The sequence below is a fragment of the Mercenaria mercenaria genome, chromosome 14 (assembly GCF_021730395.1).
Source record: "Mercenaria mercenaria strain notata chromosome 14, MADL_Memer_1, whole genome shotgun sequence".
Taxonomy (NCBI): Eukaryota; Metazoa; Mollusca; class Bivalvia; order Venerida; family Veneridae; genus Mercenaria; species Mercenaria mercenaria.
In genome coordinates this window covers 27,683,584-27,710,828 of record NC_069374.1, presented here as the reverse complement: position 1 = coordinate 27,710,828, position 27,245 = coordinate 27,683,584, and the positions used below count along the sequence as shown (strand labels likewise).

At 32.2% G+C, this 27,245-nt stretch overlaps 1 protein-coding gene across 15 annotated transcripts in view; it reads left to right on the top strand.

The window, feature by feature from the left end:
* Positions 1 to 27,245, top strand: part of LOC123527108 (G-protein coupled receptor dmsr-1-like) — a 442,014-nt gene that overhangs the window by 364,315 nt on the left and 50,454 nt on the right. The window contains exon 1 of one of the 15 annotated variants that reach the window (XM_053523131.1): positions 6,104 to 6,197. The exons of the other annotated variants lie outside the window; for them this stretch is intronic. The gene's annotated coding sequence lies outside the window, so the exon portion shown is untranslated. Of the gene's footprint in view, positions 1 to 6,103; positions 6,198 to 27,245 lie in introns of those variants that run through there. 15 annotated transcript variants of the gene reach the window in all.

Here is a 27,245-nt window from a genome sequence, read left to right as displayed (position 1 = left end):
TGACGTTTTGTTTTGAAAACTTCTTTTTCTATCCTCGGAAATATCCGTCTATTTGTCTTTTCGTCAGATTTTACCATTTCGCCTACAGCCCACAATTATGACCCGATTTAGTTTATACTCATACTCATTAAACCTTGTTGCAAGACCTACAAACTAACCTAATATAGATAACCTTTACCTTCTTACGGCTATCATCTTTAAACTTAAAACCTCATAAACAACATTTTGTTAAACCAGATTTTATCGTTTCGCATACAGCCCACAAAAATGACTTGACTTATAGTTCATACTCACACTGAACAATCCTTGTGGCAAGATCTATACATTGCCTTATATATCAATGACAATGACTCTCATATGACCTTCACTTTCAATCTAGAAACCTTGATAAACAACATTTTTGGTTGTACAGCCCAATAAACGACCAAATTTAAACTCTAGTAAATGACCTAGACCTTCATACGTTCTTCATCTTTAAATTTAAAACCTAAAAAGAAATAACACCCGGGGCATGATTGATTACTGATATATTACCACGAAGGTCGATGTGTACAAACACTGATATATACAGCATTAGATATTTTTTTGTTTGTTACATACAATAGCTTATTTCGTTTACTTAATACTAATGTTCATTTATTACTTTTTCCTCTGGCAGTCACATTGGCCAGCGGTCTATGACCTTTGGTCAATATAACTATCCTTGAACACATAATAAGGACAGTCAATGCGAGACAGTATGGCATCACTTGTTCAACATTTTATAATCATATTAACATCCTAAGTATCTATCTATGAATCCCATTTCTTATTTTGTCTTTCCCCGTCAGACTTGATCAGCTCCATTTATACCTACAAGCAGTAAGTGTTTTTATGTCAATAAGTGTTTTTATGTCTATGCATATTACAGGTTACGAAATTTACCCTTAAATGCTTACCGACTATTTGCTAGCTTCCTTTTATAAATGGACAGATTATATGTTCAAACACTGTTCTCTCTTTATGTCTATTAATTAAGGTGTTTACAATCGAGGACACCTAAAATACCTGCAACTGCAACCACCGATTACAGATACTGCGCAGATTCTAGGCGTGTATCAATTTCGTTGGGTTTATTATCTGGCAATATAGATTCAGATTGAACAAAACTTATTATATAAAAGGATGTTGTCTATAATTACGTTTAATGTGAATGTTTACTTTGAAGTTTTTATTCATTACAATAAAACACTAAGTTTACTCTTTCATGTACGCCAAGTAACTAATTGAACTTATGTAGATATAATCAATCATGGATATGTCCCTACGCACCTTGTGGCCTACTTTTTTCAAATGTAGCTGCTTATTTGCATTCCGTCTCATGACAATGACACGAAATACAATTTTTTTCTAGTAACATTGAAATTGCGATATCATATTGAATTTACAAATGTTTAGACAGATACAACATGACATTTTATTTATATATGACCTCTTTGTTCTGTGTATAGTGTGCATTTTGAATTCGACATTAAAATACGTTGTGTAAAATATTGGGTTTTTCCGGTATATATACTGGTTATTTTTTTAACAAGGGCTCATATACAAACGTACGTGAATATCTGTCTTAAAATAAATACCCGTGTTTATGTAATGTGCATACCTGTTCCTTATTGACATTCACTTCACTGTTCTGTTATATTTAAAACAACAGTTATTACATCAGAGGAAATGCAAACTGCAACAGGCATATTTTCTCATTCAAACATCTATTCTCATACTTTGGGCCATTAAAAGAAGAAGGATTCGATGATTGCGCTTTGTATGAAGTAAACATAATTTAGAGACTTACCCTAAGCCCTCTTTACACAAGGGAAACAATCTGTTAATAGATTGAAATTGTTGAGTGAACACCGTTTGTCAATCATAATCCTGTCCATATTATATCGGGTAAGTAAACTATTTATGTTACCTGCTACACATTATAACACAGTCATGCATCTAGATATTTTCCCCATACTTTGACGCATATATTTGGGTAGAGAGATCGTTCTCTTTCCAGCAATAGCTTTCTCAACATATTTTACCTTGTGAAATATTGTGGGTTTTAACATTTTATAAAAAATCGTCTATTTGTTGACAAATTTCACCAGACTTTCCCATAGGGCATTTAATTATTTGATTTTTACATATTTTTCTTTTCAAAGTGCTGACCAATAAAGTAATTAGGCATGATTTGTTTTTGTGCCTAGAGGTAAAAGGTGCATGGTTTGCATGAGATAATATGTATATAGCCACATAAACCTACAATATAGTTTTAGTGGAGTTGTCTCCATTTGTTCCAAATATTTTACCCAGGATCATTTTTTTCAGCTCAAATAACTCTTTTTTTTTTTTAAATAATATCCAGACTGTGTACTTTGATGCAGTTAGCTACACACATATATAAAATAGATAGTGCCTACTTGAAGTTTGTATTTTTAGTTCCAATGCCAACAAAATGTAGGTTTATTTTGAATATGAAGAAAAAGTGTAATCAATGAATGTCCTAAATGACTTAATGTATTGCATACATAATAAAATGCTACAGTAAGTTACTTGTGCCGACAGTAGAGGACTTCGGTGAGTTTTATCCTCAGGTGTGATAACAGTGGATTTTTGCACCTTTAAAAGTTTAGGAGCTGACGGTTAATGTGGGGTGACCCTGAATCATTATCATGGTTAAAGTTTTATATACAGTAATTCTGTTTTGTGGCAATTTCCATTATGCCATACCATCATAAAATATAACGTCTAACAGACTTGATAACATTTATTGAGAAAATAAAGTGATGCATTAGTTGAGACAAAGCGGCCGTTACAGTATATAACAGTGTGGTGAGATATCCATTATCATTATATTATCAAAAGAAATATCGATAAAATAAACAAACAAAATGTGTCCTGATATTTTCAACGTCACGTAATGAAGATCGTTTCGTTTCCCACAACAATATATATTTTCGATATCATCATTAATCATTCCAAATTGGTCATTGATGGAGGGAATCGTTTAAAAAAATCAAAGCCTGTTATCGTTTTAGACAACATTTGTTCAACTAAAGAGAGTATAACAAAATGTTCATGCTTAACTGAAAAAGCAAACACTGTGATACTTTCCAGACAGTTATTTGATTCCTCATAATAAACGTACCGTTTCGAAAATGCAATAGATATGCCTCCACAAGTACATTTTGAAATGTTTGAATATACTTCGCTTGGTGACGAATGTAAGCGATTTGCTTTTAAGTATATGCGAGGTGTCTTAGACGTATATTAACACGCTCTTTTTTCTATTTTTATGGCCCATCTTGAAGTATTTGGATGTTAAATGTCGTATATAAATATTTATGTAATAGTTTATTCTTTAAGAGCAAATCCAATCGGTCATAACAATAATGCTGTTTTGTAGTGATGTATCTTGTGGGTACAGTCGGTTCATGTTTATGTTCCTTTGAGTGCTATTTTATAGATGTAAGTCTATGTTATGTCAGAAATATTTATGACGTTGTCTCCTGTTTGACAAGCGAGGCCCGTTAGGTTTCCTCATATGATATAGTGACGAGGCCTCTAGTATCAGAATATTCCCTCGAGTTGTTTTTGGTATTTCAACGAAAATGGGATTACTCTACGAGTGTCTTGTAACACACATTACTACAATGTACTAACCACAACAGATATTTTACAAACAGTGAATTCACTTTGTTGACATGTGGTCAATCTGGTTGTATCACTATCAACATTCAATTAGGATATAAACGTATTTTTATTTTGGCATAAAATACTATTAATATTTTTGTACAATTATGTTTTCTGAGTATAGACAATATCTAGTAAAAAATAGTTATGTCAACGTGTTTGTATTTCATCATTTATGTATTGATATAATAATGTTTAGGTCATGACACAATGAGAATATATACGATTGCATTTTATTGTCTAACTATATGCAGACAAATCGGCAGATTTTACAAGAATCTTGTGTCTGCCAGTACTGTCGTTCTCTTAAAGGGTATTTGACAACGAATCAATATACTCAATCTCACTTGGGCACATTATGGATAGCGTTAATAATTTAATAACAGATCGTTTCCTGATAAAATATAAAATTAAATAATTTTCTTCATTTTAAGTGTCCCGACTGTAGTAATTAAAGCGGGCGTACCTTTTTTATTCAATTGATTGTCCTGGCAAAAATAAATTTCTATTATCAACTTTTTTCATCTATTAAGTGTATTAAAGAATAAACGTGACATTTCGATCAGCTTGAAAAGAAAACACACATGTTTCCATAATAATGATTCCTTAGGTTTACACACATTGTAGAAACTTGCCCATAACCCTCTTTACTGAACGAAAGACAACATGTTTATTGGATAAGCTAACACCGCATGTAGGTCTTAATCCTACCCAAATATTTAAACGTAATGGAAAAGTAATCTACCTATGCTATCTGCAAAACATGATAACACAGTCATGCATGGAACTTAAGACTACAATAAAATTTCGCCGGATATGAATCCATTTACATAGGATCTTTTTTTCAGCTCTAATAACCTTTTTCCAGAATACGTTCCTTTCATCATTTGTATTAAAATTGTGAACTTTGATGCAGTTAGCTACATGTTTATCTACAATAAATAGTGCCTATTTGAAGTTTGTATTTTATGTTACAGTGCTTACATATCGTAAAGAATTACATAGTCATTTCCCTATCGTTTTGTAGCATACGTTTATTGCATACGCTTATTGCTGTTGGGTTTTGTTTTTCATTGGCATGTTATTGATTAGCGCCATTTTATTTCGTATATACGATACAACGCCTAGATTCAGGGTAATAAAACGTGTCTTATTTTCTAAGTCTGTCTCACAGAAATAGTTGGTAACAACGCCATGAATAAAAGGAGCCTCCCATATTTAGACTGGCTTGAAATCATTTCAGCAGTTTGTTTCATCGCAAAACATTTTATTCAAAAAGTTTTGCATGTCATTTATCAAATTAAAATACAATGTAGATAAGCCATGCTGATCATAATCTGACCTTTTGAATAAGAATTCTTAGCACACATTTGAGAAAAACAAAATTTTCAGGTACATTTTCGGGCGATTTTGATCTAATGCTTTCATTTTTTAGAGTAATATAACGTCCAGGCTTTCTGACTGTTTCATACACGTTGTTTGAATTTACTTTTTACACAGTATTATCATGTCAGGTAAAAGCTTTACTTTATCAAAATCATACTCGTGATATAAGAATACAAGAAGAGTGTTACAATTCAGTTAAATTCACATTACAAAATATATAAGCTCTCTGAATTATGTCGAATTATTAAAAACTGACCGATCTTATCCATGTTTTTTAGCCTCTTACTCTGGAACACCTGCCCGTACCACAAACCCGCCTGGAATGTATATAACTGTTTCTTGTGTGGCAGAAAAGTGACCTGCGGATGTTGTTATAACATGTGAATATGCACCATATAGTAATTATGTTACTTTCAATATTTGATTAAAGAGTACAATTAGAAAATACATTGTAGCTCTAAATTCAACGCTATTAATTCTAAGGCAATTTTACTTACCTTTTTGTTATTAATATATACATATAGCTCTGTGGTTGTTGCTACCTTCTGTCAATATTTGTCAAAGTTGAACTATACGTTATAAAGCAGTGTGATGTCAGAACAGGTAACTATTTTATGAAGAATATTGTTTACGTTTCATTGAAAAATATATTGACACTTGTTTTAATCTAAACACAAAGTTTGAACAGCAAATTAATCTGTTAAGTTGATTACAGCTTTAAGCGTCGCTTCATCCTTTCTATAAAGACAAACCATATACACATGTACACATTACTGAAAGTATTTATGCACGATATGTAGATGCGATTTCCTGTCCCCAAAAAAGCGTCAGATAGACTTTCATTATGTTTGGGCTTTTTGAATGCAAATGTGATTTTCTCCAAGTAAGCTCTACGAAGAAGTGGGTCCGCTGATTTCAGATAATAGATTATTGAAAAAGCCATTCTTCTCCGCTTGCGATATTGGTAAACATTGCTCCACTGTTGACATTCTTGGCATCATTTGCTAACAGAACTGGTTTCTGTTATATTCTAAAGTTTCCCGGCATCTTATTGGATGTTTTCAGTTTGATTTCTATATTATAAAGATTAAAAGGTATGTTTAACTTATTCTTAATTACAGACATTTTATAATTTATGGAATTTTGTTTTCTAGTAAGTAAATTAATTGTTTTAACAGGTAAATTGTTTATGTTGATTATTATAATTGTCAGATTTTTAGTTATATATATAAATATGTAAACTATAAAATATATCTACGATCAACTTGCTGAATCAATATTCAATTTGTAATAAATATTCATAATTTCTTCGATAAAGAAAACAGTAACAAACAAATACTTAATCTCTTTTAGTAGAAAATGGTTTACAGTTTTTATTATTGTACAAAATATTCACATATTCGTGAAACTCAAGCGAGGATAAAACCTAACACAGACGTCATACATGTCAGTTTAACATGTTAAATAGGCGTGTCTGATTTTTTTCTTCCAAATTTAGTTTTATTCTTCATTTTCTGACACTTTCACAGATGAATTACCAATTTATTGACACAAATATGTTATTACGTTTTTACATATATTGAGGGCCGTCTTTATTGACAATCTACTTTATAGCTTTATAAGTTATATATTTCACCAAGAATTAAATAATCACATCTTTTACTTGATATGATCTATGAATTAAGAGGGAGTACGCATGTTGATTCAAAGTTGGCGATATAAACCGCTCAGTGCCTAAAACAAATATGAAGTGAATAACAGAACATACACGTTATATTTGTAAATATGAACACACATGGTCCGCTTGCATTGTTCTTGCATATGAATGATATGGAAGAAGGTATAATTGAATAAAATATATCTTTGATTGAAAATCCTACTTTTTGTATCAATGCCAAATGGTTAAATGTTCCATTTCCTCTTACGTTCATTTCCACCATTCATTGTTATTGTCTGAACTAGTTTGCTATTTGATCTAACGCCTTGTCGGCCATTTTGGCATTTTTAAAAGGTTTAGATATAATTTGCATTATTTCACTTGAAATTCATTATTTCTCGAAAAGGAAACAAATATACGGACGAAACCTTAATCACTTTTAGTAGAATTGGATTAATACACGTTTATTGTATATATTCTTAAAAAATCAAAATTGATAAAACTTTATTCAGGTGCCTTGCTAGTAAGTTAAAAAAAAAAAAACGCGATTCTGATTTTTTCAATCCTTCCAAATTTAGACTCTTTTACTTTTTTCAATTAGTTCTGATAATTTTTGTAGGTGACTTACACATGTTTTGGCATAATTATGCCATTATTTTATTACCTAAAATGAAAGCCTCACATCTGAACTGGTAACGTTTCCTTTTATACATAATTACAAATGCCAACAAGGAATATTTGCAATGCAACAGAAAATGTCTACACGTATCAGTCATCGCGTCGCGTTGATGAATTCTTCAGTCAGTAACCGCCCTAATATCTGTTCCATTGTAATTTCTATTCATTTTTTTTCTAAAATATTAACAATGTTTATCTGCAGATTCATTGCTTACTCAGTTTATCAAACATACATGATTTAATCCAGTCAAAGTGATTTTAGTATATCAAACTCTCTTGTTAATATTCATGGAATGCTTTCAATAATGTCTATTTCATGTAAATACCAGCATAAAGCATAACATTATATCAGCATTGATATCGCGTAAATTAAATGTGTATGAATAATGGTGTATTTATTTTTAAATGTGAACGCATTAAGGTGATGTAAACGAGTTGTTTTTATAGAACTGATGTTACCTATTCAAACCTAGTTACATAGAGCTAGTGTTGTTTACTAGTGCGGGTACTCTATGATCTTTAAGTTCATAAAATAATACCGCTATTTAACTACCACCTTCTCTGTTTGGAAGAGATCTATAAATAAATTACATACCGCTTAAGAAGTCTATTATATTTACCAGACCTGTCTTACTTCTGTTGTTTGCAATGCAATAAAAGCATGAGAAGTTCGTGTACATCAATAATGTGCATGCTTGAGTGATTCAGTAAGTAAGTAAGACCGTCGCCTGTTTCAAAAGTCTATTATAAATATATGTTTTTGACCAGTTTTACATTACCATAAAATTTGTTCTAAACTGACTTTGCGGTAACATGTTACAATTTGGTGCTAAACAAGTCCCTGGATTTATCTGAATGTCTAGAAGTCTACTCAGTGTTTTTGTGAGATATCTTCTTTTTAAGTGAGGAATGTTTCGTGAAAAGGGACCATTTTAAACAGAAATAATACTAACGCAAATCTACAAACACCACATGTTTCTTAATCCAATGATGAAAATCATAACGATTTTCTGTAAAGTTTTACAGGGAACATAAATGTCAAACATAACCCATTTTACTATTCAGGATGTATGTTATAACGTTTCCAGGCTTGTCTGAAAATACATTAACTTACACTTTTATTTTTATGACAGCAAGTCTTTAAGTAGTGGAGATGGGTGGGAGATCTGACAAAGTACATTCCCCGTTTTCTAAAAAAGTCCATGATTTAACCGAATGTCGTTATCTCATATCAAATAGCTGTTGACATTTTTATGCTTTTAGACATTATCATAATATATTAGCTGTACAAAGTTTTGTTGGTGTCATGCGGTTTGTTTAACAGCCTTTTATTTGTTTAAAATAGTGAGTTTCCAGGATTCAGTATAAGGCCTTGAACTGCAAACCTCTTATTACTAGTTTTGTGTCATCTCTGTTTAGCCAATAATCTAATTCAAGTAAATAAAGTGGCATTTATTTTTTGACAAATAATTACATTATCATGTCTTACATATATACCTTTATCTATACATTGTCAAAGATAGATCATAGTATTGATAAAACAGTAGAAATATTACAACCCGAATGCCTTTTAATGTCATTTCCCAAAATTTAATAAACAATTTAACTTTCCTTTAGCAGTAAATGAAAGCATTAAGAAAATAGAGTTTCAGACAGTATTGAATATAGTAAGAGACTCATATATTGCTTTAGTTATGTAGTTAGGTCTTGAAGTAAAATGAAATAGTTTAGCTGTGCCGTGTACATAAAGACGTGAAATTCTTTCTTACTATATTTTTGTGTGTGTATTTTTTTTTTTTTTTTTTTTGTACATTCATTTTGAAGGCGTGTCCCTTTAAGATTATACAGTATGATCTTAGCAGATATGAAGTTCTATATAGATGCCGAATATTCAAGTCATTGCATTATATTCTGCAGATTTCTGGGTTTTAACCCAGTGTCCTGACCCAACCAGTGTCATAACACTTGCAGACTTTAACTCTGATTGAAATGTAACTGTATTCCCTAGGGAAAGAATTTTTCAGCGAAGCTTTTGATTAGTTGAGACTTTTTTTAAAGGTGAGTGTAACACAACTTTATAATTTAGCATTTGATATTTTGAAAAGTGAAAGGGGCCTTTGAATTCACAAAAAAAGTGTCATCATTGTGAACTTAAAAATGTGAATCTAGTCTTTAAAAAAAGTTCTTTTCTAATGTTACTGCTGTATGTTGATTAATTTTAGATAACCCAATCCAACTGAAATAATCTGATCCCGTTTATCAGAATGGACGATCGGATTATTTTTCTGAGATCGGGGTAATACAAAAACAACACACAAAAACAAATTCACTATATTGTTAGTTTTTTGTACATGTATGTTATAAAATTTTCAAGATAGTATGAAGCATTTTCTTAATAAACAGTTATCTTTTTAGTACGTTTTGGATGTTTTAGGGTTACTCATATGATATACCGATATACAGTGCTCACTCTCTACAGCGGCCCTCTGAACAACCATTCCCTCCTTGCAACAACACTTGTTACTGACACCAAAATATGGTTATTGATCTTTATTTTACCTCTCTACAACAATTCCCTCCGAACAACAACCAAATTTTCTGTCTCCCAAAGAGTGTTGTTGTAGAGACGGAGCACTGTAATAACGCTATGAAATTAAAAAAATGGTACCCGGTTGAAACTGAACATTGATCGAAGGGAAATTTTGAAAGATAAATGAGACAGTCCTCGAAATTGAATAATAGTTTATTTGTATACTGCGGAGCGGAATCCCATTATGCGAGTAATCAAAGTTTTGCAATTCATTGTCTGTAAATATGCATTCTGCAAAATATCTAAAATGTGTCCGTAAATTTTTAATGCAGGAGATAACTCAAATTAATTCAAAAATTATTTGTATTGTGCGTGATTTGAATTCAAAACTTCAACTGGGGGTTTCGTCTGGAGTGTCAAGAATGAATTACTCACGCTGTCTTTGGCTTTGAGAAACGCTCACAATTTCATTGAAAGTGAAATGGAATTTCCAGTTATTGTTAATACCTCACGACAGGTACTAGGTACAGGTTTAACTAGAATTTTGCCACTTTTGTCAATCTTTACTTAAACATGGAATGAGTTACTTTGTCTGTCTGCAAACGTTATTTCTTCAACTAATTATTGAAGTTGTTCTCGACAAACATTCAATTATAATAAATAAACAGAACATACAGCGTGTCTACAAACTGTACAGTTTAACTTACTCTGTATATCGTGATATTTCCTCTGCAATGGCAGTATAACATTATATACATACATGTCCGGAAGCTTTTGATGTTTCGTATATATAAGAAAGTTAAAGGATTCAAAAATTAATATAACATAATATGAAACTTACCCGCATGAAGTTAAACATATATTATATAAAAATGTTGGTTCAACTTTTAAGTACACTACAGAATAAAAATATATTTGCATAAAATGTTGCAACATATACTTCGTGCTGAAACATTCTATTATAATCATATTAGCCGGTATGCTGACCAAAAATCCCAAAATTGGAGTATGTGTCACGAGGTCAAAAACCAATGAATATCAGTATTTTGTCTTTATGTTGTTTTGTCTTCGTTCCGTGTATATATTGTATGAAATGTCTTTATGTGTTATTATTTTGTATTATTTCCATACAGTCCGATCCTAATTGAATTCCTATATCATTTTCATTTCATTCATCCATCTAACATTTTCTAACACTTACCAGTTAATTAAAGGCCTTAACAAAATTTGCATGCCGGGCCTCAGTTTTTTTGAAATTTTCCCGGATGTAACTACACGCATGCGCACTTGGAAATAGATTCTTGATGGCTTGCGCCTGAAGTTTTTCTATCTCGATAATTTATTTATCAAGGTTTTGTTTTTGTGCCTTTGCAGGTAATTGTTATTGCATTCATTTTTTCATATATTCATGCATCTGTCCATATCATATTTATGTAATTCGACGCTGTATTTATGAATTGCATTTGGAAATAGATTCTTGATGGCTTGCACCTGAAGTTTTTCTTTAATGATAAATTTATTTATCAAAGTTTTGTTTTTGTGCCTTTGCAGGCCAAAACGCCCAATCTCTAGAGAAAGAGAACACACGAAATATGCACAAAATATTTTTACATGAAAAGGTTCTACAACATGTACTTTCATAGAAACTGGATGATGCAATTTTGTCATCATTGAGCATTTTGAAATATTCATGATGGCCTCTTCGATGGCCACCAAAAATGCAAATATGACATATATCCTAAATAACAGGTGATCAGGACGGGATTATTAATGTATATAATATTTTTATTGCTAGAGGTAACATAATAAAAATCAAATGTATAATTCACTGAAGAAAATCATTTGAAAAATCCAAAATGGCGGTCGAAATGGCCGGCAGAATGGAACGTCCCTATATATTGCATTAAACACTCTAAATGTGCAGATTTGTCCACCATATATGGGTAAGTCTAATTAACAGAAATGTTTAGTTCTTCAGTAATTTTATAACAAAGAGACAAACAAAAATGGATATTCTTATTCAAAATCATAACAAAAAAATGAATATAAGAAATAGGTATGATTTGCGATCAATTAGCTATAAATGTCAGTAATGATATATCAAGTGTCAATATAATATTACCGTATAAAATTAACTGACCCTTGTTCTATCTTCGTATTATGTACGTTAAAAGGTACACTGTTATCTATATATGATATATTTTGTTTGACTTTCCAAAGAGCTATTGAACGATTGGCATGTATATATTTGTTAAGTTTTCATGTTCTCCGTCAGAATTACTAGAATAATCATCTGCATCACTGAGTATTTCATTTACATCCTTCGCCACTCTTTTTGCTTGCTACAGTTTTAATGGCGGTTGCATAATGATTGAGCAGGCAAGGTGAACCGCATAATGACAGCGGGAAGTTGCACATGGTTGTTCTGATCCAGAAAGAATGAACTTTAGGACAAAGCTGGTGCTCGGATGGAGGTTTTCTTCCAGGTTTGTCGTCGGTACAAACCTCTTACGAGTTGTATCCTTGCTCCATCTAAAGCTAATAGCAGCACAATTTGAAGGATCTGAGTCAAAACCACTCCATCAATTGCATGTCTGTATGTTTGCTCTTATTATTCTCATCAAACGATTCAAATATAGGTGGCAATCATTGTTGTTTGGACATCATTTGAGCAATTTAGTTAGTTTCCTATTTTTCATGTCCAAATATCATTTCTGATATTACACAGCCTTTATGCCCCTTTCAGTTCACACCAGGCAGGAAAAAACTAGTTTCTCTAAAGACCTTGTTCCCTTTTCATCTACATCTCAAGTTTGTCTAGAGTGGATCCGGGTTTCACCCGTTTGGCAGAGATGTCATTACCAGTGCCACATAGTTTGGCAACAGTATCGCATCCAGACAGGGTATGAGCTGCTAAGAGCCGGAATGAAATTACTGAGTGTTTCTTGCCACCACGCGGGGAAAAATAGGCTGGAGAACATGTGCGCATATTGAAGTTATAATATGACGTCGTTTTATGACGTCATAGTATCTGAGCAATTTTCAAACTTATGATATCTTAGAAAAGGTTGCAGTAACATCAACAGTAGGCAAGAAAAATTATCTAACATGACTGCTTGAATAAGGCAGGTGATTTCCCAACCGTTGGGACAGCATGAATAAAAAAACCTCACTTGTGCTCGGTTTTCCATTCCACGCTGTCCCTCTGGTTTGGAAAAGCCCTGTCTTACACAGGCAGTCATATAAGATCCTTATAGTCTAACATGTTGCTACAAATCCTTGAGTGCATAAAAGTGCATCAACAAAACATAAAAGTGCATCAACTAAACAAATCTGAGTGTGTCATCACATGTCGCTGTCACAAATTCTGCTCACACACCAACTGCTGTGGAATTATGACATCACTCCATGCTAGTGCTAAAATCTACTCTATCAATGACAACTCCCATTTATATTATTAAAGAACCGGTATTTTTCAACTGAAGCTTACCTCCTGGCATTGTCTTTGTGGTGCTTACAAAGTACGTCTATCAGTTGAACCTTGTTAAACACAAACTAAATACTATAACACCATTACTGGCATGACATATTGTCCTGACAAACACAGGCTGCAGGGAACAGAATTTGAATACTGATGTTAGGAGGATGATAGTTGAATCTGCAGTAAGGTACATATAAAATCATCTATTATGACCTAGTTATTAGGTGCTCATGCCTTGTCTATCTGGATACGATTATGTCTCCAAGCTAAGTGGCATTGGAAAGACATCCGTTGCCAAACAGCTGACAATCTGGAAAAAGTTGATTATGTCGATGCAGAATTAACGAAATCCTAATGGACCGGCTGTGTCTTTAGGGTTCCTTGTTTAATACCTCTATAATAACATTTTACACTACATCAACACACCTAAATAAATTTACCCTTTCATCATTGGACACAATGGTCAATTTGTTTGTCTTTTAACAATGTATAGACAAACAATTACATGCTATTCCTACCAAGCGACCGCAACGGATATCCGAATGAAACTTATCCGAATATGAGCTTCATGAACAGTAGTCACGCTTCGTATAGTACAGACAAATTTCCACCATTATATCTTCATCTGTCATACATATGCATTACGATTATCTTTTACAAATGCCTAGATGGGGTGTTGTAAAGTCATTGAGTGTTTCCCTACTGTTATTTACATAGCAAACTGATCAAAAATCATACCACGTTCTTATATATGTTTTCTTGTTCAAATTGTAATGCTTTTGAGTAGGAACATTCGTTTTATCCATATCTTTGATATAAAATTACGGAAAAAAACATTTAAAGTGTTTTAAACATTTTCAGTTATTTGAAGTAATTATACAAGGTAGTAAAACCTGCACATTTAGAGTTGTTTCTAATGCAAAATATAGGGGCTTTCCATTTTTCCATGTTGGCGGCCATTTTGACAGCCATTTTGGATTTTTCAAATGATTTTCTTCTTTGAAATATTCATATCATGTTTATCACGTTACCTCTAGCAATAAAAGTAATATATACATTAATAATCCTGTCCAAATCTTACATAATTTAGGAGATAAGTCAATATGGCATCTTGGCGGCAGTCTTGGCGACCATCTTGAATATTTCAAAATGCTCAAAGTTGCATCATCCAGTACTTATGAAGGTACATATTATAAAACATTTTCATGCAAAAATATTTTGTGCATACTGTAATTTTAGGTTAGGTAGCTAATTCGCATTTGGCAAACTGACTAAAGCCATATGACTTAACATTGATAGAATTTGTTTCTATGACATTTATAGAGTGTTCGAACAATTTGTTCGAATATCTAATCAGTCGGTTTTATCAGTCTCTAAAGATTGTCAGGGTCGTTACTGTTCTTGTTATTGCATTTTATGTAATCGTTAGCAAAACTTGCAATAGAAGCGTAACAGAGGAACATAATTTAGGAAAACAACGTCGTCATGGTACAAATATCTAATATAAAATCAATTCATAGCTCGTTAATTATTGTGAAAACTCAACACAAAGCCTGCTTCAAAACTATTCTTGGCATTTTATATCAGGACGGACAAAATTTAAGTGGCAGACAAATTGTGGAAAAATATATGGAGGTCTTCAAGGTGTAAGTCATACTTTGCATAAAAGTTATATTCTAAACAGTTTTATGCTACGCGTAAACAATGTATTTATGAGAAAAAGAAATGTAAAATAAGATATATATATATATGTGTGTGTATGAATTTAGTTAACTGATTTTTACAAAATGGTTAAATCAAGCTTTATATGATAAAAACGCGATGGAAACTTTGAGATGTGAAAAGTATAAGCTTCAGTTTTTATTTAAAGACGTGCTCAAATTTGAAAACGTTTTAACACTGTATAGATATTTGATCAACTTACATGTAGTGCCAGTTCGTTAATCTCTTCAAGCCAAATGACAACATTAAAACAGTTTTTTTTACAACTAGGTTTTGAGTTCATCGTAAATGCTGTAAATTGTCACAAGAAAAAAATTTTGTACAGTTGATAAATGTTTGACAAAGATGTGTGATCAGTTCATTAGCGTTTGTGTGCTTGTCATGTATCTTATAAGCCAAACGTTTGTTGCCAACAAAGATCTCGTATGTGGTTCTGTTCATTTAATTGGATTTGAACAGGCAAGATCCTTACTACAAATATGTAGTGTTTTTGCCTATTTATACTTGTAAGAAAAAAATACAGTAACATAGATATTACAAGAACTAATATTCTATCGAGACTAAACATTTAATAGAAACCAAAACCAATCTACACAAAATGATGTTACAAGCGCTCTACAGTCAAATAAACAAAAGGTGGACGTAGGCTGCAATGTGGAAACAAAATTATTTGTCAAAGGGACCCTTATGTAACAAAACGCGGACTTTGTTCTTTATTTATACTTTATCACCAAACATATAAATTTTACCAAACTTTTTTATTTAAATTGCCGGTCCATAGTATGTGCTTTTGACGCATCTGCTTTTGACCGATCTATAGTTCAACTACTTTTTTTCAGTTACGACGGGGAACGTAAAACTAAGTTCTATACACGTGTACGAGGACTGTTCTAAAAATAATGATTATAGCGCGATTCCGTAACAGTTTGACGGGCACGAAACTCTCAACTTACATGGATCACACATGAATGACTCCTATATAACCTTGCAAATTTTTATTGATAACTTTTGTACCGTTTCGGAGATATTAAGTTTTGTATTAGGGGTAGTCATATACACTAAACAAAATACATGTAGCTATGAAAAGCGAACACATTTCTCAAATTATAGAGCGTAAATTAAAGTACGTTGTTCTTTAGAGATGCTCCGTGAACTGCATACTATATATGGGAAGTCTGCAATATCAGAGAAAACTGTTATCTGTTACCTGGATTATTTTTTCTGAGTCACAGCGCCGCGTTGACAACAGACAGTGTGTGCGCAAAGGTGACCCTAGTCCAGTTCAATTTTTGCAAAAATAATTAAAAGTGTCAAAAAGATCTTGTATTCCATCTTCATCAACTCAAGGGATACTGTTGTTCAATTCCTACACCGTCAGAAAGCTCAGTCACTGAAAAGTTTTATAGAGGCACAGTAAGAACTCTGTTAAATGAAAGTAAAAAAAGATGCGTTCAAGGACTGTTCGTCGCAGTTTCTAGTTGATCTATTACAACGCTGTGTCTCACAAAAGTGTCATCGTTCAAATTTTACTGAGAAAGAAAAAAGTGGTAGAAATCAACCATCCCGCTTATTTACCATGATTAAGGTCATGTGGCTTTTTCCTCTTTCCGAGACTGAAATACGTGCTATCTGGGCGCAAACAGTTATTGAATAAAGCACTTGGAAGTGGCAATTTTCAGTTACTAAAGATCATAGCAAATGGATATTTCTCTGCAGCGATCACATATTGGATGACTTGACTGCGAGCGTGCGATATTTAAAGTCAAATGGGCGAATATTTTGAAGAGATAAATATTATTTCTGTACACAGTGCACCATATTCAAGCACGATTGTCATTATTTTTAGAATGACCCTCGTAACACACAGCAATAGCTCTAAGGCATTCTCAATATTGGGCATATGTAATATATAGGTGGCAGTGAAACTTTCATCGTTGAACTTTTAACTGGGTCTTTGTCCCTTTTTTGAAGCGAAAACAAATGTCACCTGTTTCGAACACCTCTGTCTCATATTAAATGATAAATCTGACTTTGAAACGACAATAATACTGACCTACTTAAACGGAAGGTCGGTTTCAAAACTACCATTGTTATAAATTAGACAGTGTAAACAGCAAGGTCAGCGCTAAAATGACCAATGGAATTTGTTTCTTTTATACCACATTTTACAATACAAAGCAAAAAGTCAAAAATAGCCGTTTCAATGACATTATGTCTAATATTTTCAGAATAAAAGACATGTTTACAATAACCATGATAACTGTGTATTAGAAAGATATAACATTATTGTAAAATCAATTTTTTTTGTGATGAAAATAGCTTGTGATATTTTTGAAATTATATAACTGACACAATGATGTAATTTGGAAAATTAAATTATACTCTGTCCGTAAAAGAATGATATACATTTATTTTATGTTTTCCAGTGAATTATAGAGTTTTCTCAGTGAAATAAAATTGATAATCCACAGTTTTGAAACAGTAGATTATCATTTTTATTTTTCACTGTTTTTGCCGACCTAGTTTCAGTCTTCAGTCGCGATAGAAGTCAAATTGTATACTGAGCGTTATAAATACCGGGGACCATAATGACATGATCGTTAAAATGACGTCATTTGTGTTATGCTTTCTGTTGATCTCTCCCGCGATTTTCGACATTTTATAAATTACGCAACAAAAAGTAGCGTTTTACACATAAAATAAAAAGAAAATTTGTTTGTGTCAGTGAAATATCAATTTTATTTCACTCGTGAGCACCAAAAAAATGTCATTTTCACTCGTGGCTACGCCACTCGTGAAAATATCAGTTTTTTTATGCTCACTTGTGAAATAAAATTGATATTTCACTGAAACAAACAAATATCCTCTATGTATCAGATGGCCGTAATCGCGGAAAAGAGACGATGTTGAATTCCATACGAATGTTATAACGGTTTGTAATATAAAGGATGCGTTTAGTTTAATATGTAAAATCTGTTCCTGAATTGAAAATATAGTAAACAACACCGTTTAATAAATACATTGAATGTGCTGGATAAAGATAAATAGCAACTATAAATGATTCGTCTGCACGATGGAAAATTAATTACGCACAGTGTCCCTATTTTTTACAACGACGGAGTGTCATTACGAGAGAATTGAAAATTTTCAAATAAAGTTATTTTTCTCAGGATAGGTATTTTTATTTCTAAGAAGAGGAAGAATTCATTTGTCTGTCTGCGAAGTTAATGTCTTTATACAAAGATAAACACACATGAAAAACAATATTATTCAGCGTTATTTAGTACAATATATGCAATATAAGGTTTTTAAGTTGTCGTTTCAATATAAAATATCAGGACGATTTTATGGAAGATTGCTGGTATATTGTACAAACATGATTACATCAGAGACGGCTAATATCATCGTGCAGATGTCAAAATAGCTCATTCAATGGTCTTAAAATACCGAGAAATACTTCTTTGGTAGATTTACTATGTCATTTTTACTACAATTAACGAGCTTGGAATCGATTTTGAATTAGATATTTTTTATAATCACCGAGATTGTGCAAGTTTATACGAATCCTGTTATTCAATTACCTCTCATTGGTAATAAGAGTCGACATTTGCGTAAATGCAGTAAGAAAGTTGAAAATGATCCTAACGGTTTTGATAGTTTAATGAAAAGCATTGATAATATGTTCGAACAAATTGTTCAAACACACTTGCAAAGTCGTGCCAGACAATATTCACACACATGAAAGTCGTACTCCGCAAGTATTTAATATTACAAAACTGTAACCATGAAAGGTATATCATGAAACAGTTAGCGTATTAAAACATAGGCATTTTCTAATGAGGTATAAACTATGAATATATCGTATATTCATAGTTTATACCTCATTAGAAAATGCCCAGTTTCCATTTTGTTCCCTTCAAAAAGGATCTCATTCGTTTCACAGTAACAACTTATCTTGACAACCTCTATATGTCGTTAAAAATGAAAATGAAATGGAAACTGGAGAAAATTACAAAATTAACACATTAACCCGTATTAACAAACAAAAACTGTTTAGGGGATTTTTAATCGGCTAGAAAGACGGAGCTTATAGTAACAAAGACGCATTTATGTTCGAGTAGCCGCTTTTAAGTCAAAACCCGTCTAACTATAACGTAATAAGAGATTAAGCTGCTTTGCTAATTAAAAGCGAAAAAGATGATGTGGATTTGCAATTTTCATAGACATGCGTCTGAGCGATATGAAATTTCATATATACTTTACCCTGCTATTTCAATCAATCTCATGTTTGTTGTTTCCAATAAATATTACTTCATGAAGAGTGTACAAATCGTATAGTAGTCGCAACTTGACCGCGATGGTTGACCTTAGGCTGATTATTTATATCGATTATTTCATTTTAGAAATCAAGGGTGCTTAGGGTAGCCGTGTATATTTATATGGAATTAGTTTTTATACAATGCAGTATCACAGTATATATACTTATATTTGATCAGTTTTAACCTTCCAAAACACGTATTCATATTCACACAAATTTATATTTCCTCTTTCTCGTGCAGCTCGTGTTTTACGTACACTCCTTTTCAATAATAGATAGTGCCTCATTATGTATTATAATGCAAAGGTCAACCATCGGGGTCAAGTTGCGTCCACTTTAGTGAGTTTTGAAGAGAATAGGCCATTCACAGCTGCATTATAAAAGTAGTTGAATCACGAAGTTAGATACAGACTATGAGCTAAGTTTTCAACATTGAGAAACCACGGTTGATCGTCCTGTAGCCTTTGTATTTCTTTATGGAGAACATAAATTTGAACAGAAATTTAACAGTTACTTCTAGTCCCTGAATTTGTTTCTAACTGAAATTGGGTTGTGTTTGTTGAAGCTAAAATGTATTTGTATTTTTCCTTAGAACATGTTCTTTAGAAATATTAGAGTGTTACGCGTATGGATTTATGCAATTTCTCTTTTTATGTTATAAGTACTTCAATTCAAATCATTCCTTTTTAATTGCAAAGAAAAAAAGTAAAATGAAATTGATTTAATGAAGTGTGCCATAGTCGATTCATAAATAGGCTCGTATAGTCAGCAACTATCTGCTGTGTTATTTAACACTGTTCTGTACAATACGGCAATATACGTTCGAAAACAAGCTTATCGCACCTGCCGATAGTATGGATACGTTGCAAATTTATCCCATTTCGCACAAGACAATGTTAATAATTATTTCTATTCTATGCTTATTATCTCGATGAAAGGTTTTCATCTTTTAAACGCGAAAACATCGTACTATTACCAATATTCTTTTGATGTTGATATATCCATGCGGATTATTTTATCGGTCAGCGGTTTTAATCATTTCGTTAACAAGGACATTCGAATAAAACTTGTTCCGTCGTCTTATACTGAGCAATGTTTTTGAAATAATATATTAAACGTGCACGAGGTACAAATGAGTATGAACAACAAAACACAGTTTATGATTTCAGTACAATTTATAGGCTTTTTAATCTATTTTATATTGCTTTGTACATCTAGAGGCAATCTTCTTTTAATATCATATGCCATAGCAGATGTAACGTTAAGTGTATTTCGGACAGAAATTTGCTGAATGTGAGGGTGGATGATTGTATTATTCTAAACTTATGTTTCAATCTAAAAACAATTTAAGTTTTAAGCTCCATCGCAGAATGTAAGGTTGGTAGTAGTGCAGCCCTAGTTGTAAGGATAATCAGTATCACGGTTTGAACGACTTTTAAGAGTTATTTGCGTGAATCTTAATGTTTGTGTATAAAACAAAACAAAGTAGTAAGATAGCACTTTCTTTGTATTATGATTTGCTAAGGACGTTAGAAGGCATTAAAATTGTGCAGTGTGAACTAGTTAGCAGTCAGATATATATAGCACTCCAGTTATTTTTATCCAGAGCGATTACACAACACATACTACTTATAAGCATCACGCTGTCGGAAAAACGCTTTGTTTTAATGGAAGCGATAAATCACTTTAAAATGTTAAAGAGTGTGTTAAATAACGATAAGTCAAAAGCATGTAGTCTCATTTGCTGTTTATGCTTTAAATTCCATGTCAAAATTATGAGTAATCCTTTTGGTGATACTTTTGTCAATTTTTCATAACTTTGGCTAAGGTCGAATGTCAAAATCTGGAAAGGATGGAATGAGTTTTTTAAACCTGAGAAAAAAAAAAACAACAAAGATGAATATCCAACAGAGAAAGGCACGTTCTAAAAACGCAGCCTCCCACAAAAGTAAACACAGCACGCGGACACGACCAACATACACACTCACACAAAGTAAACGCACAAGGATAAAACATACAAATAAAGAAACACAGGGGGGGAACCGCCTCTGAACGGTCAATGGCAAAACCACCACTGGGGAGCTTAAACCGGTTTATGGTGCACCTAACCTTACCCTTACCTCCATCATGCCCCAAAATCACAGGACAGTGTAAATAAAAGTTATCAACGCCAAGTGAACCTCTAACATATGCAAAACACAAAAAAGCTCTTGTATATTTATGTAGATGCAATCCTTAAGAACTTAAAAAATATGTACCCAATGCCTTTTGCAGAAGACATGATGTCAAACCAACTATCTTAACATCCAATCTAGGCCAAAATTACTGTCATAATATCTTTAAGACAAATACCTTCTGTGTATAGAATAGTTGGCTTTATCAGTTTCAAACAGTCAATCAGTTATCAAAATAGCTGTTACGTCTATACCATCAATAAACACATTTATTTAATAAATTCTTAACTACTGCAGGGTTCATCAGTAGTTTCATCGTTCAGTCACTATAATATTAAAGTATAATGTAATTTTGAAAATAGATTGATAAGGTACGTGACCCGAAAAATAAATCTAAAAGATAAATGAGACAGTCTTAAATTATGGTGAAAAATAGTAAATTTATTAATGACAATTTGGAATTGAAAGTTTCCAATTTGCGATATTGTTCAGAAAATATGTGTTTGTTTTAATATGTAAGATTTGTCTTTAAACATTATATGTTACAGGACAACACAATTCATTCAAAATATATTTATAGTGTGCGTGATTTGAATTGAAACTTTGTAAGATAAATGGCATAATCTTAAAGATTTGTCTATACTCTGGAAAATGAATACATTAAGTTGTATTATTATTGAAGAACAACGCCACAGTCTTTCATTATAAGCAAATTGAAACTTTTCAGTGCGTGTTATTTTCTCAGGATAGGTATTTGCGTTGATATATTGTTATTCACTGTAATCAGTTTTTGTGGACAGAAAGAATTCATTTATCTGTCTGCTGATTTAAAAGTTATTCTTATTTTATTGATAGCTTTTCTCGAGAATTTGTTTAAAGACACATTTCAGTGGTGTAAGCCAGAATTCTAATCTATATGAAATTGTACAAACTGTATCATTTCAAGATTATAAACAGAAATATATGTACATGTATTTCTGAAGAATTTTAATTCTTGTGTGTAAAAAGCAGTGTTTAAGATTTCGCCAATGAGCATATCAAGATAATTAGAATATTAATTAGAATTGTTATATGACTATCTTCCATTTTAGAATAAACGATTCATATTTATAGCATGTTGCTGTACAACATATTTTAGTATTGAAGTACATTCCATTTTAGAGAATTGAAGTTAACAATATCTGATTGATAAATGTATTCAAGCGAATCTAACGTCAATATGCGTTTTATTGTAGGTAGTTTCGAACAACCTCATACACCGTTGATTCACCTATTTCCTAATTTATGATATATGAGCATAATACCAATGAATTCATACGGTCATTTTTAAGGAAGGTGGCACAAAATATGTTTTGACGATATTGTTGAATTTTGAATCTTTTGCCAAGACACGAGATTCATTTGAATTTCCTATTGACAGTTAAAACCATACTGGTTCATTTAAAGGAGAATCTGCATTTGGCAAACCATAAATGAATTAACAAATATAATTACAATTTCAACAATAAAATTAAAGCGATTCAGCATATCCTCAGAATGTAAATCCCATCATATTCTTTAGCCCTTGACTCAAATTTTAACCGTACTATACGAAATCCCGCCCGTCTGTTTTGGCTAGAAGAAAATAACGGTTATTAGGCCTAAAAAAATTATTTGTTTCCGGTAACATGCTAAAAAAAATTAGGGTAGGTAGGTTGGAAAAATTTTTTTTTTTTTGATTTTTTTTATATTAAGGGAGACTTTTCGGAAATTATTTCTATGTCAAAAAATGATTACAAATAAGGGGGTTATGCCTTTAGAGCATCAGTAAGTTGATTTCTAACATCACTGGCAATGTTTAAAGCATAAAAAGTGCAGTTTTGCATCTTTTTGTTAAAAAAATGAAAAAAATATTCTCCAAGGCCATAAAAACATTTGGGGCCGGGCCAAAAACTTAGGGCATGTCGGGATACCGGAAACAAACAATTTTTTTACGCCTAATTGTAAATTGACAGTGCGATATTTCCATTTGTTACATGGAAAGGCTTTTCTTATTTCGTATAAATACTTCGGATACCAATTCGAGGATCGAGTCTGAAATTGTTTCTGTTTTAATACATTCATCTTGTGACGACACAATTTTCATGGTTGCATATTTTTTTCAATATATAACAAAATATGCACTTTAACGATGACGTGCGTTAGAACAATTCGTTTGAATATCTAATCAACGCGGTTCTATGTCAAAGTCATTTCCGACCTTCCTTTTATTGCATTCTTGAAACTGCCGACACATATGACCAAACGAGAAGTAATTGAACAACAGGATTCATAAAAATCTTGCACGAGCACCATCATGGATATAATTATCTGATTGAAAATCAATTCCAAGCTCGTAAATTATAGTAAAATTCTCAACGGAAATCTGCCTCAGAAGAATTGGCGACATTTTAAATCATTATCGGATTATAAGGACGAGCAAACTTTAAGTGGCAGATATTTTTAGAAAGCTTATAGAAGTTGAAAGGCATGCACGATGCTATGCCAATAGTTTAAAACAGATGATTGCTTAAAGACAAATACATTGGTCTGAAACGTGCGTACATAAACAAATATATTTGTTAAGTTCAATGAAATACATGAAAAAAAACACCATTTACTTTGATTCATACGTCCATATGTATTACAATGTATAAGTGCAAACAGTGCGTCTAAAAATAATGTTACAAAGGTTCATAATAGGACATTTTTCTGACCATCGTTAAGCGCTAAGATTTAGTGAAAAATATCTGTTATATATCAAACGCATACTTGTTTCATTTTTTAATTGTCTGCTCTAACCACAGACCAAATAATTTCTGTCTTATCGCGACTTTGTTTTGTGTTATTTACGAGTATTATTTATTGTCAAACTTCCTAGAAATAAAGATTCATACAACGGACTCAAATACCTTTTTGGTTCAGTGTTGTTATATTTTCTGGTCCTTCGGGATTATGGAGTTCGTTCGATATCTATGTAATAGAATTTACTTAAGCCGGTGTTAAGAAGTATGATGGCTGTTGCACTTTTCATTTCTTCCTTTGAACAGACTCAGTCAAGCACTGTCTGCTATATTTGTGCTTTGTTGCATTTTGCGCTTCCAAAAGATCTTCCTATATTATTATTATCATTATTATTATTCAGTACTGTGATAGTATTATCAATGTATATAATATGTAACAAATCGGGTTCTGGTCAAACGAAGGCTCAAAATAGAATAACTGTTACAGTCAAATCAACCACATTCCGAACCACATTCTCCATTCTAACTTCAACCTCCAACACTTAACTTCCGTCGTAAATCTGTAGATGGTACAGCCCAACACAGAAGCAATTATCTCCCTTATAATATTCTACGACTACCTGTTCCAAAAATCCTTTTATATCTTATATTTCAAATAGCCAAATATTCCTAAAATCCATAAAGGCCGAATTTTAAAATAATAACAATAATAATAATAATAACAGTAATATTAGTAATAATAATGAAGAACATAAATCATATTCCCTTATTGCAAGTTTAACATTTTGATGTGGATTCAGTATATTAACGGTTTATGTCTTGTCATATATTTCATCAAACCTTCCAAGCTAAATCATTACACATATATTTTGAGTACTAATTTGTTTTTGGATTGTATATAGTTATACGTGCAATTTATTGTTGCATTTCTACATTTTTGAATAACTGATACATGCTTAATTACACTAATTATAAAAGTAGTAATAAATCAATGAAACTGTAACGCTCTAATGGGGACCTCCGTGGCCGAGTGGTTAAAGTGGTTGATTTAGAATGACTTGCCCCCCACCGATGTGGGCTCGAGCCTAACTCGGGGCGTTGAATTCATCAGATGAGGAAACCATTCAGCTGGCTTACGGAAGGTCGGTGGTTCTACCCAGGTGCCCGGCTCGTGCTGAAATAATGCACGGAGGAATACCTTGGTTTTCCCTTCACCATTAAAGCTTGAAAGCCGCCTGTAATTGTGCTAGTGCGACGTTAAACCCAACAAAACAAAACAAAGAAAACAAACGCCCTGATAAAAAAATTACATTTTTTGTGTGGTTAAGTTTAACAAATCATGTGTGAACGCCAGTCATAATATTTTTTTGCAAGCCAAGTTTGTATTTTTGAAGCAGGACCTATTGTTTTGTTAGAATATTTTACAGCCCTAGTTTTTTTTTTTTTTTTTTTTTTGCTCCCCATCTACATCAATCTTTTGTTAACGTCTCACTGCAAATATGCCGTTTTCATTTTGAAAAAAAAAAACACTGAATATTTTGCAGCGACAAAAGTACTCATTTTTCTTTTTGGAACCATAATTATTTTTACGATAGTGTCCGTTTATTCATTTTTTTGAGTCATGTTTACAATATAGAATACATTTTTGTAACAATGTTTTACATTTGTATATCAATGTATGCTCATTTCACAAGGAATATGGAAATTTACAAAGAAACAGAAAAGAAGTATTTTTTACCACAAATTTGCCAAGGTATTATGGTCTAATGAGTGCATTTAAGAATACGATCCTTGCATAAAACATGCTGAAGTGACATGATGTGTCTCGCTTTGCGATTGAGGGGATTTTCTCGTAATATAAACAAGACATAGTAAAAATGTAATGTAAGAATAAAAGAATTAAAGTTCTCTTTTACATTAATGACGAACGTAGTTCCGTTCCAACAAGTGAGACAGCAGTAAAGACTCGGCGGACCATTTTTGCATATGCTTAATATTGTATTACCTGTATTTTGATGTTTTAAGTTTATGCCGAGTACGCATGACATTCTGTTTATTTGTGTGATGTACATTAACAGGCGTTTCAGTTCAATTGAGAATTATATATAAATTTGTATAAAGTCACCACATTATTTTGCAAGTTTCTTCCTTTGATCAGTTTACAAGAAGCTGTGTTTTGCAAGAGTTGAAATATAGTTTCCTCTTAAACACGCTTTGTATGGCGTTTTGTTCAAAGTGTTTAGAGTTGCACTACTTCCATTCTATATATGCCTTCGACTTTTAGAACTAATCTATTTATACCTAGTTTGAACGCCTTACTACATTATATTTGGCAGTAGCAGAAGAATAACAAATTAAAAATAGCGTAGATCATCAGACCTGTAATATCACAATGAAAAGTACATAGGTATTACAGCAGGCAGATGTAAGAAACACACAATTAACAATTCTATCATGGTCGAATTAGTGACTGTTGAACTAGAATCGGAATAAATCGTGTTGAAATGCGATAACGCGTCTGGCGTTGTGTAACAAAGAACGATAATTTACATAGTCCAGACATAGTTAATATGTGCTAGTACTAGAACGTTTAAATCAGAACACAAAAGAGATTTTTATGCAATTATCACAAAAATACGTCGTTTCAAAGGCAATTACAGAAAAAAAGATAGTCTTTGAAGACAGTTTTGCATGTGCTTACTAATTTTGTTAAACGGTACTTAATAAAGAATTATAATTTATTGGCAGCATTCTTAACAATTATGAGATTTTAACATGATTGTAATCCGTATCGGTTACTGATGTTTAACAGGGCAATTT